This window comes from Hemicordylus capensis, chromosome 6 (assembly GCF_027244095.1).
Source record: "Hemicordylus capensis ecotype Gifberg chromosome 6, rHemCap1.1.pri, whole genome shotgun sequence".
NCBI classification, from domain to species: Eukaryota; Metazoa; Chordata; class Lepidosauria; order Squamata; family Cordylidae; genus Hemicordylus; species Hemicordylus capensis.
Window position 1 is genome coordinate 9,968,487 of NC_069662.1, and position 11,548 is coordinate 9,980,034.

Below are 11,548 nucleotides of genomic sequence, written 5' to 3' on the forward strand. Positions count from 1 at the left end.
TTTATTGTGCTATGACAGTGGTGGCATACTACAAATATAACAACTATTGTGATTTGCATGTGGATACAAGAAAGTTGCTGCGCATCAGAACTGTATGAGTGTGTTGAGACCAGGGCAAAGTGTCTCATTTGGATCAGAGACAGTGTCCAAAGTCGTGAAAGTTAAGGATCATAATGGCATTTTTTTAACCCCATGTTGGTTTTCTACTAATATGATTATCTTTTCTTTAACAAAACTGATGATTTATAATGGGAAGTGTTCATTTACAGTATAGATTTCTATCCCTTTCACTCTCTCAATAAATTAACTCAGTGAAAGATATAAGGGCACTTCACACAATTATAATTAGGATAGACAGAGTCTTCTATGTTAATTTGGGAGCTGAGCACACTCCCATTTGCCTATCATCTGCAACTTAAAACCAAAGTTGGAGTGGGAGGAAGTGATTGTGTGGTAAGCAGCATCTGGAACATAGGAACACAGGAACACAGGAAACTGCCATATACTGAGTCAGACCATTGGTCTATCTAGCTCAGTATTGTCTTCACAGACTGGCAGCGGCTTCTCCAAGGTTGCAGGCAGGAATCTCTCTCAGCTGTATTTTGGAGAAGCCGGGGAGGGAACTTGAAACCTTCTGCAATTCCCAGAGGGGCTTCATCCCCTGAGGGGAATATCTTGCAGTGCTCACACATCAAGTCTCCCATTCATATGAAACCAGGGCAGACCCTGCTTAGCTATGGGGACAAGTCATGCTTGCTACCACAAGACCAGCTCTCCTCTCCTCTCCTGGGTAGGAGAGGTTTGTCCTAGGTAGGTATGATGAAAACACCTCCCGTCCAACAGCTGTTTACCACATAAGCACAGCTTCCAATTTTGCTTTTAACTGACAATCAGCATAAGGGTGTATGCTCAACTTCCAAATTAGTGTAGGAGACTGCTCCTATCCTAATCATATTCATGTGAATGGCCCTATAATAAGCTCGACTATTCTTTGCATAATAACAACAATGTAAGGATCAAAAAGTGTGTGCGTGCAGGGGGATTCAAAACTAATAGAACAAAGTGAAAGTGCCTGGTGAGCTTCACTGGGAAGGCTATTGCATTGAGACAGTGCCACCACCAAAAAGGCCATCTCCCTAGGAGGGCCACCTTCCTCACCCCTCACATTTGTCAGGGACATACAAACATAAGAACATAACTACAGCCCTGCTGGATCAGGCCCAAGGCCCATCTAGTCCAGCATCCTGTTTCACACAGTGGCCCACCAGATGCCGCTGGAAGCCACAGGCAGGAGTTGAGAGCATGCCCTCTCTCCTGCTGTGACTCCCCTGAAACTGGTACTGACTGCAACTGTTACTGCAACTGGACACTCAGAGCAGGGTCTCTGAAGAAGATCTTAAGGTCTGAGGAAGATCTTAATGGACATATGGAGCAATGTGCTCTCTGAGGTAACTTGGTCCTATGTTGTTTAGGGCTTTAAAGGTTTAAAAAAACATGCATGGCATAATATATTTTATAGGATTCTGTCTCCTACCCTCCTTGTTGGAGATCTTCCCTTCTGGACATGGAGCACAATTGTAGCAACAAAATGGCTCTCCTTCTTTCTTTTGTCTGCTGTAACCTGGATGACAGCGGTCATTACACAAAGCAAGGGGCATCACCTATTCAGCAAACAAGAGACAAAACATTTCTGTCATTTTCTTCTCATTTCCCTCTGCCTTATTAGCAACTGTTTGCTGAACTGAAATAAGGCCATCTTATACCTCTATGCGACTTTTATAAGCGGGCTATTGCTAAGATTAGGGTTTGTCTAAGTGTGTGGGTGTTTGTAACAGCATTAACCAATATAACACTCTTTGAGGCTGTTCTCATGACCCTCCAAAACTGGTCTAAGGGTGCCCAGCCCAGTATCAGTGGGTCGTGTGCTGCAGCGGGAGGCACCTTAAATTCCCCCTTAAAACAAGGTTAGCAGAGCACACGGTCCACTAACCCCATTTTCCAGATTGTGTGTCGCTGTGGGACGGCTCCGTGCCATGGTGACTCACAAGCAGTCCCCCGACTGGGAGGCTACAACAAGTCTCCTGGCATCGGGGGGCTCCCCGGCATGCCCTGCACACTTTTGTGGGGCATGCTGGGACATTCTGGGGGCTGGGAGACACTTGATCCCCGGCCATCCAGGGCGAGCTGCCTGCTTGTGTGCAGGGAGAGCGGGTCATAGGAACATAGGAAACTGCCATCTATTGAGTCAGACCATTGGTCTATCTAGCTCAGTATTGTCTTCACAGACTGGCAGTGGCTTCTCCAAGGTTGCAGGCAGGAATCTCTCTCAGCCCTATCTTGGAGATGCTGCCAGGGAGGGAACTTGAAACCTTCTGCTCTTCCCAGAGCGGCTTCATCCCCTGAGGGGAATATCTTGCAGTGCTCACACATCAAGTCACCCATTCAGATGCAACCAGGGCAGACCCTGCTTAGCTATGGGGACAAGTCATGCTTGCTACCACAAGACCAGCTCTCCTCTCCTAAATGGGTCAAGCCCATTCTCCCCGCAAACACCCTGCAGGCTCTCCACACTGCTCATGTGGAGAACCTTCATGTCAATGATTTTTAATGATTTGCAAAAGAGGGTGAACATGTTCACTTATTTTGAAGCTTTGCTCTCACTCTGAATAGTTTTTGCTTTCAGTCACCCCTGATTGCCCTCATTAATGCCCTTATTTTAATTTGAAAGTTTCACACTGCTGAGTAGAATGCAACCTGTAGAGTGTGAGGGATTAACACGGCAGCATATTAAATATTGCACTCTAGAAATATTAGTTCAGTCCTACCTGGTTAAAACTGTGGTGCCATGTAATGAGCCTCTTATAAATGGAGAACTCTCCACCCGATGGTGCTTGGGGATCCATCTTTCCTACTTGCACTCTTGTGAAGGATTTGTTTGCGAAAGTAACCCAGTTGATAATATCAAATCCAGCTGCTACTTCACCCCTTTCATCAAAAGAAATTTCATCCCCAGCACTGTTGTTAAATGAGAAGCTCCTCAGGAAATGGTGAACCTGGAATAATCAAGTTTAGGCACATGTTACAAACCTGACAGAAGGTGATTTCTGATCCATCATATTAGGATGGATTCATGTTCTTCTTTGAACTCTTTGTTTTCATCTTCTTGACAGAAAAAGAAGAGACATTAGCCAGATTCAGATATTATTCTGTACAGGTGTAACAATGTCTGAACATGTGTACATGTGTTTGTGTGAATGAGTGTGCCTGTGTTCATTTTAAAAGAGAACCTGGATACAGGCCCTACAAACTCATAATCCAGTTAGGAAGTATACTTCTATAACTGTATTTAACATAGCATATGAATGACTTCACCTCTGTACAGATCTGTACCTGTGTACACTATAAACTTCTTGTACAAATGTTGAACATGTGTTCTACATGCATACAAGGGTCTGTAGGTACATGTACAATGTCTTTGTGTGAATGATGGTACATGCTTTCATTCTAAAAGTGAACTTGGGTGCAGTCCTCTTCAAATTAAGGGAACAGAGAAGAAATGTACTTCTGAACACACAATGGGCATCATGTGTGACTAGCGCTGAAGTCATGCTGTCAGTATGAAAATGTCAAAATTAGACTGGCCTCATTCACACAATAGTTTGGATCTAGTCAGTAACCAACATTAGTGTGAGTGTGTGAACCCACACTAAGGTAGGAATCTCAGATTCACCTCAGGATACAAACTGACATTGGTAATCTTGTTGTTGGTTCATGAAATCATACTAGTGTTGGCTACAATACTGACTTTAAACCTAGATTCAGACTACTGTGAGAACCAGGCCATTGTGTTGGCTTATTCATAAAAGGCTAAACTAGCCATTTCCAGTAAAGGAAGGGCCAGAAGGAGGACATTATTTGAAGGGGGAAAGTGGTAGTCGGGAAATGGGTGCTTAATTCATACCCTGCACAGTTCTCCTCTTCTGCACTACCATCTCTCCCTTTCCCCCCATGTATGAGACATCTAGTAATTCTGGCTAGGGAAAAGCAACAGTAAGGCAGAAGAACTGGCTGGTAGGGTGAAGCATGTTATCATATATTTCCTCTGCACCCCTGCCCTGAAATAGTGTGCTCTTTCTGCTTTTCAGATGGAAACCTGGATTCTCAGAGCCAGGATTCAAAACACTAAGGATGAATTGTCAGTAGAGGTCAATGTAGGGATGCAGTGAGGTTGAAGGTGGCCAATCATGCCATTTCCTTTCTCACCCACCCATTGCCACATCAGTCATTTGATGACATAGTATACTTGGACTTCCAAAAAGCTTTTGACAAAATTCCCCACCAAAGGCTCTTGAGTAAACTTAGCAGTCATGGGATAAGGGGCCAAGGTCATGTGTGGAAGACACGAAAAAAAAAAAGGGTAGGAATAAATGGAGAGTTTTCACAATGGAGGGAAGTAGGAAGTGGAGTTCCCCAGGGATTGGTACTGAGAACTTGTTCATAAAAGATCTAGAAGTTAGGTTAACCAGTGAAGTGGACAAATTTATTGCAGATGACACTAAACTATTTAGGGTAGTGAAATCCAAAGCAAAATGTGAGGAGCTCCAAAAGGATCTCTCTAAACTGGGGGAGTGGGCAACAAAATGGCAAATGTGGTTCAATGTTGGCAAGCATAAAGTGATGCATATTGGGGGGGGGAACCCCAATTTCACAATTCACATATACACTGATGGGATCTGAGCTGTTGGTGACTGACTAGGAGGGAGATATTGGGATTGTGGTGAACAGCTCATTGAAAGTGTTAGTGCATGGCAGCTGTGAAAAAGGCAAATTCCATGGATCATTAGGAAGGGGATTGGAAATAAGAATGCTCATATTATTATGGCCTTATCCAAATCTATGGCGCAGTCACATTTGGAGTACTGGTCACTGTATTGTAAGAAGGATATTGTAGAACTGGAAAAGGTGAAGAAGAGGGCAGCCATGATTATCAGGGGCCTTGATCACCTTCCTTATGAGGCAAGGCTACAGCACCTTTGGCTCTTTAGTTTCGAGAAGAGGCAACTATGGGGAGACATGATAGACGTGTATAAAATTATGCATGGAATAGAGAGAATGGATGAGAGAAATTGTAATTTCTCACATACAACACTAGAACCAGAGGAGATCCCAAGAAACTGAAAGTCAGGAAATGTAGGGCCGACTAAAGAAAGTACTATTTCACACAGTACATAGTTAATCTATGGAATTCTCTGCCACAGGATGTGATGACAGCCACCAGACTGGATGGTTTTAAAAAGGGCTTAGACAAATTCTTGGAGGGCAGGTCTATCAATGGCTACTAGTCTGTTGTCTATTGGCGCTCGCACAGGGCATACTGGAGCTTCCGGGGCCCACGTGGAATTAATTTCAGACAGACAGACAGACAGACAGATAGATAGATAGATAGATAGATAGATAGATAGATAGATCTTCCTTCCATGTGAAATAATACCTGAAAATGCTGTGGCTGAAGAAGTTTCGGATGGGCACTATTAGTCATTGCTCCATGTCTGGTTCTGGATGAATACATGAGATGTAAAGCATTTGCCACAGTATAGACAGCATTGTAGATACTGTAGCTTTGGCTCGTCATACTCATTTCAAAGAAAGGCCCAGGAAGACTCTCTAGCTTCTCTTCCCCTGTGCAGCTTCCTTCAGTCTCCTTGCTCCCAGTAGCTGGAAATGAACACTTGAATGCCTGCTCCCAGAAGACCTTGATAAAACCGTCTTCCTCAGAGTGGGGATTCAAGAGCTGAAGGAAATGTGGGAAGGCCTGCACTTCTGTGGAATGAATTGCAAAGGATAAGGCACCATGGAAGACTTGTATGTCCAGAAATCTGAGAAATGGCTCCAGTGAAAAATCCCAGTGGGCTGTCATCACCCACACTTTGCTTACAGGATCCATATCAGTTTCAACCAGATTCAGCACCACTTGCAAATCTAACATCATGTGCGTGTCAGCACTTACGACACATACATTGACACTTGCATTGCTTAGAAGAACCATCAAGTCCATAAACTGATCTAAAAAATTGACGACGCCTAAAATGTTGCTCTGAATTGGCATTCTTTCAGTGAAGGCAGTACAGATTTCATTCTGCGAAAACCTGTGTTGCAACATGTGCACAAATTTTTCTCCTTTATCATCATCCATGGCCATGATCCCAACCCACTTCCACTGGAAGTAGAGAAGAAGCTGGACAATCCCAGTATACTGATGTGCTTCATTGGGGACCATCCGGAATAAGGAAGAGGAATATGTTATATCACTCACTGGTGGAGCATATAAACAATACGTAACCTAAGCAAGAACATTTTTTTAAAACTGTGGTGTAGAGAATGTTTATTTAAAAAGTTGCTAAATTGTTAATTCTGCCAATCACATTTGATATCCAATCATTGTCCAAGGATCTCACAGTAGCTTTCTGGATTATCTCCCCTATTTCCCATGACCTACAATAGGCTGTGACACAGTGGCTTGGATCCAAAGGTGCCCTTCCAAAAGTGGAAGACATATTCCCTCACAGAGAGGCTATTTCCTCACAGAAGGGCTGTCATCACTTTTACAGAAGAGTGCTGCATAAGAATAGTAAACTGAAATCTAGATAACTTCTTCCATTAGGGCAATCTGTTATGCAAGGCTTTGCACAAGCTCTTTCCAAGACCTCTTCACGGCCCACGAGAGTTTATATGTTACAGCTTGCATCCAGCTTATTCCCCCCACCCCTGCCTCTTGTTGTAAATCAACCCTCTACATGCATTGTGGTGTTGCACTGCATGAATTAGTTCTATTAGTGCTTGTCTGAGAATTCATGGCACAGCACTAAGTTATTTTCTCTTTCTGCTCACTGCTCGCTGGATCTGAGCCAATGTGACAAGCCAAATTTCACTCTGTAAGCCATATGTCTGAGAAGGGACATGAACCTGGCTTCTGAGTCCACTTCCAAAACTCCAGCCATACTGGCTAATCTGAAATATGATCTATAATAAAATCTTAAAAATTATTGCAAGGAAAAGCTAACTTTACATTAGAATGTTAAACCATGGCCAGGAAGTATTGTCACTGAGGAGATTAGTCCTCCATCTTGCTTCATTCATGACAATGGCTTACATCCAAGCTGAGTAACTCAATAGCACTACTTAGGAGTTACTATAAAGGGTGCCTTAATTTCAATGGGACTTTCATAAAGTAATTCAGTAAGGATGCAAGCCAATGTTTTTGCTTTTTCTCTGTGTATTACTAAGCTTGTACAATGCATCTCTCCACACCCCGCCCCATATATATATATATATATATATATATATATATATATATATATATATATATATATTTGCAAGCTATTCTATTTTATAAGTTAATCAGGAGTGAGGCTGATACCAGATAAACTCTCTAGTGAACATGCCACACACAAACACCATTTTATGAAGTAATCCCCACCATTCTCCCCTAGGCAAAGCAGAAGTAGTACAGGCATCATAAAATAGAAATCCCACCACCACCACAGGTTGGAATGTGTGCCTCCTTACCTGGGGAATCTTGTAAATGCCTAGGATAGTGGCTACATGGAGAGATGTTTCTGAGTCAAAACCCCCAATCACAGCCACTGGATTTTTGTGGATGTCACAATTATAGTTGAGGACAGTCTTATTCAGGTTAAAGAGAAGGTTCAAGGTGTTCTGATAAGTTATCTGTGCATCAAAGTGGCTATCATAGATATGGAACCCCAAAGTGATGTTGGGTAAGATCTTGGGGTTCTCTTGAATCTCTTTCACAGCAAATGCCAAAGTCAGGACATGCTGATATTTTTTCAGCATAGCACTAAAACAAGGGATAATTAAGATATATAAGACAGATGTTCTAAGCACCACTAACTCCTTCTCACTCTTGGCTGCTGCTGCAGGCATCTCTGCTTCAGAAGCAATTCTGCTGTCTCACATCACAGTTACTTATATTTATGGTTTCTCTGTGTATACATGTTTAAATCCAGAATGAAACTAGAGTGAAAATTGGATGTGGCACTTTGATTGTTTGCACCCTCTTTAACTAACATGACAGTTTGCTTTTCTTCTATAGACTTTTGCATAACAGAAGGGGGAAAAAACATACTGAAGGTCCACAATAGTGAGGGGTTGGATAAATGAAGCAGCCTTATACTAAGCCAGACCAAGAGTCAATCAAAATTGGTATGGTCCATCTAGGATGGTATTGTCCATACTTACTAGCTAGGAACAAGGAGCATAAGAAGGTGCAGCTCAGCATTGTCCACAGTGAGCACTGAGCAGCAGTGGTTCTTCAAGGCTTCATGCAGGAGTCTCTCTACCTGGAGATAACGCCCTAACTGGAGCCCTACTTGGAGATGCCACCAGGGACTGAACCATGGACCTTTTGCAAGAAAAGCATGTGCTCTACTAGCTGATGTGATATCCTGTCCCTTTATTTGTGTGGACAGGTCCACCTTCCCTGACCCTACAATGGGGAAAAGAGAGCATATGCAGGGCATTTATCTGGGGGGGGGGAAGAATATGTGGTTTTGGACACCAGATATCCCCTGCTAAGTGGGCAAAGATATATGTAGTGGTTAGAGTGTTGGACTAGGAATGGGAAGACCCGGGTTCAGATCCCCATTCAACCATGAAACCCACTGGGTGACTCCGGGGCAGTCATGAATCTTTCAGTCTAACCCACTCTGAGCTCCTTGGAGGAAAAGCAGGATATAAATTTTCATCATCATCATCATCATCATCATCATCATCATCATCAATAACAATTCATGATGATTTTCTTATTGTTAGCATGGGGAAGAGCAACTCCTCTTTATCAGAGCAAATATAACTATCAACTTCAACTATCTCTTTGGAGTGATTACAAACAGACATCTATACATTATGAAGCAAATTATACATGGTTTTCTTACACAGGATCAACAGCAGTCTTTGGCTTGGGGGGTTCCATGAAGGTAACACCCTCAGAAAAGGAGAAGAGTAGAGAAGTGATCCCACCAATGATGAGGTCCCCTGGATGATACTTTTGGTATTGCACTTGGAGGGAATAGTTGATGGTACACATGGCAAGATTCATCTTGCACTCAGTTTGAGGCAGCAACAACAATACTAGGAGTTGTAGAAGCAAGAAGTACCCTGGCATCCAGAGAGGAAAATCTTCTTCCTTTGATGCAGAATTCCTTATTCCTATCTTGATCAGTACCATCCAGGATTTACCTGGTTATAATATACTGTTTTCAATAGGTCTACAGTTGGGTACTTAATGGATCTGATGGATGACCAATAAACATAAAGAGAGATATACCAAAGAACTGACTGGTGCAGCCCTGCTTGCTTATTACCCCCAAATCTGTTGTGAGCCATATGGAGACCATTTTATACCAGCATTTCCCCAAATAATTCACTTGGGAGTGTGACAGTAAGGAGGCTGAGTAATTGTGCTATGAGATAATGACAGATTACATAATCATCTTCCTGAAGTATTTTGTTCTGTGTGGCATCAGGTGCAGCTGGACTATTAAAGAAAACATGGGAGTGATCCAGTCCAAATTAGCACTTTCAAGTCACATTGTTTCTAGAACCTCAGATTTTTTTTTAAAGTTTAATTTTCACTGTAGAAGTTGCTATGAAATTGGGCAAAACTCCTCATCTTTGGGTTGTTGGGCAAAACTCCTCATATTCCACTATTAATTGTTTTGGGGGGTGTATATCTGTTCATAGCCTTTCCACGCTGCAGATCAGAAGGTACTTTGGCACCATTTTTACACAAATAAAACAAAGTAGCTTAACCTGCACAGAGCATCTGCACGCTAGTAGTTGATTGCTCCCCTCACCCCCTGCCAAAGCCTCCCTTGCCTCAGATATCTCTCTACCCTCACCTGAGCTGCACCCCTGCTCCTCCTCCATCCGGTTGCTTCCATCCCACTCAACCCTCTTGGTCAACCCTTTACTCCATCCCCATCACCCCTCTTGGTTGCAGCTGCAGCATTGTGGTGCCTATTGGCCAAGCTGCAGCCCCCTATCCCCAGAGACCTCCCCACCCTCACCCAAGCCCCACTCCTGCTCCTCTCCACAGTAACAGCAGCAGTTGACCAGGCTTTCCTCACTGCCACCACTGCCATGACTGCTCATTCCCCTCAAGCCACTAACAGGCTTGGACCTGTCCCTCCTCCTTCCTTCTTATTCTCTTCCCCTCCCTTCTTTTTCTCTCTTTTTCTCTCCTTTCCTGAGTTAACAGATCTTGTTCATCTTGTTTCCTCAACTAATTCACACAATGTCAGCCTCCTTCTCCTCCTTCTCTCTTCACAGACCCCTGCTCACTATCCATTTACTGTATATAGATAAATTCCTCTCCTCTACAATCAAGAACATCTTCTGACGAGTAACAGTTGCATTCCAACTGGCCTTAACCATCACAGTCTCCTCCTCCCGAGCTGCATATGGAGGAATCCCCACTGCTCAATTACCATGGTGCTTCTGCTAGTGAACTCTCGTGAGAACTGCCACGCACGAGATTAGCTATGGGTACGCCTTAGAGAATTATATATAGCTGTTAGGCTTTACAGTCAATGAGAGCAATGACAGCATATTTTTGTTTTATTCCTGGCTGTCACCATCCTACGGACTTATTCATCTGATGCTATTTTTTCACAACCAATTATATTTGTTTGTTTGTTATATTTGGGCATCGCCTCAAATGTCTGTGTCTTGACAGTACACAAAAACATAAAACAATTTAAAACAATAATTAAAGTATTAAATCAGTTTAAACCAAAATTCTAGTTAAAAGCTTGGGTGAATAAGTGTGTCTTTAAAGACTTTTAAAAAGCTGTCAGAGAATCTGGGAAGGCTCTTATTTCTGCAGGTAGTGTGCTCCAAAGTCTCAGGGCAGCAACAGAGAAGGCCTGTCCCTGAGTAGTCAGTTTTAAAAAATCACAGCCACGACTAAGAGGAAGAATAATTCATTACATAGATACATAAACTAAGGCTCCATGTAGAGAAATTGATGGAGAAGAGTCCAAAGAGACAAACAATAAACACAAGCATATCCTTTACAAATGTGCATACATAATTAAAAATGCTGCTGTAATATCATTGCCTATTCCCATCTCTAACCAGTCAAAAGTGACTCTCAGTAGAACAATATCACCAATAAGGCTATTCTCATGAGCAGCCTAACCCAGGCTAGGGTAGCCCAGACTTGGTTAAGCTGTTTATGTGCAGTGCCAGGATAGGAGCCAGTCTCAGTGCTACCACCTCACCTAACCCAGCCTTTGAACTTGGCATTTAGCCAAGGTTAAGGGAGCAAGCACCAAGGCTGTGTGTATGCTTGAGCTTCACACAGCCCAAGCATATACAGAGATAGGTGCCTGCCAGTAGTAGAAGTGGAGGACCTTATCTCCAAATGATTAGTTACCCTACTTTCAGGAGGTCAGGCTTACAGCATTGGTGTAGGTCCCTGGGTCACATGTTTCATCCATGTGGCGGGCATGACACATCAGGTTTG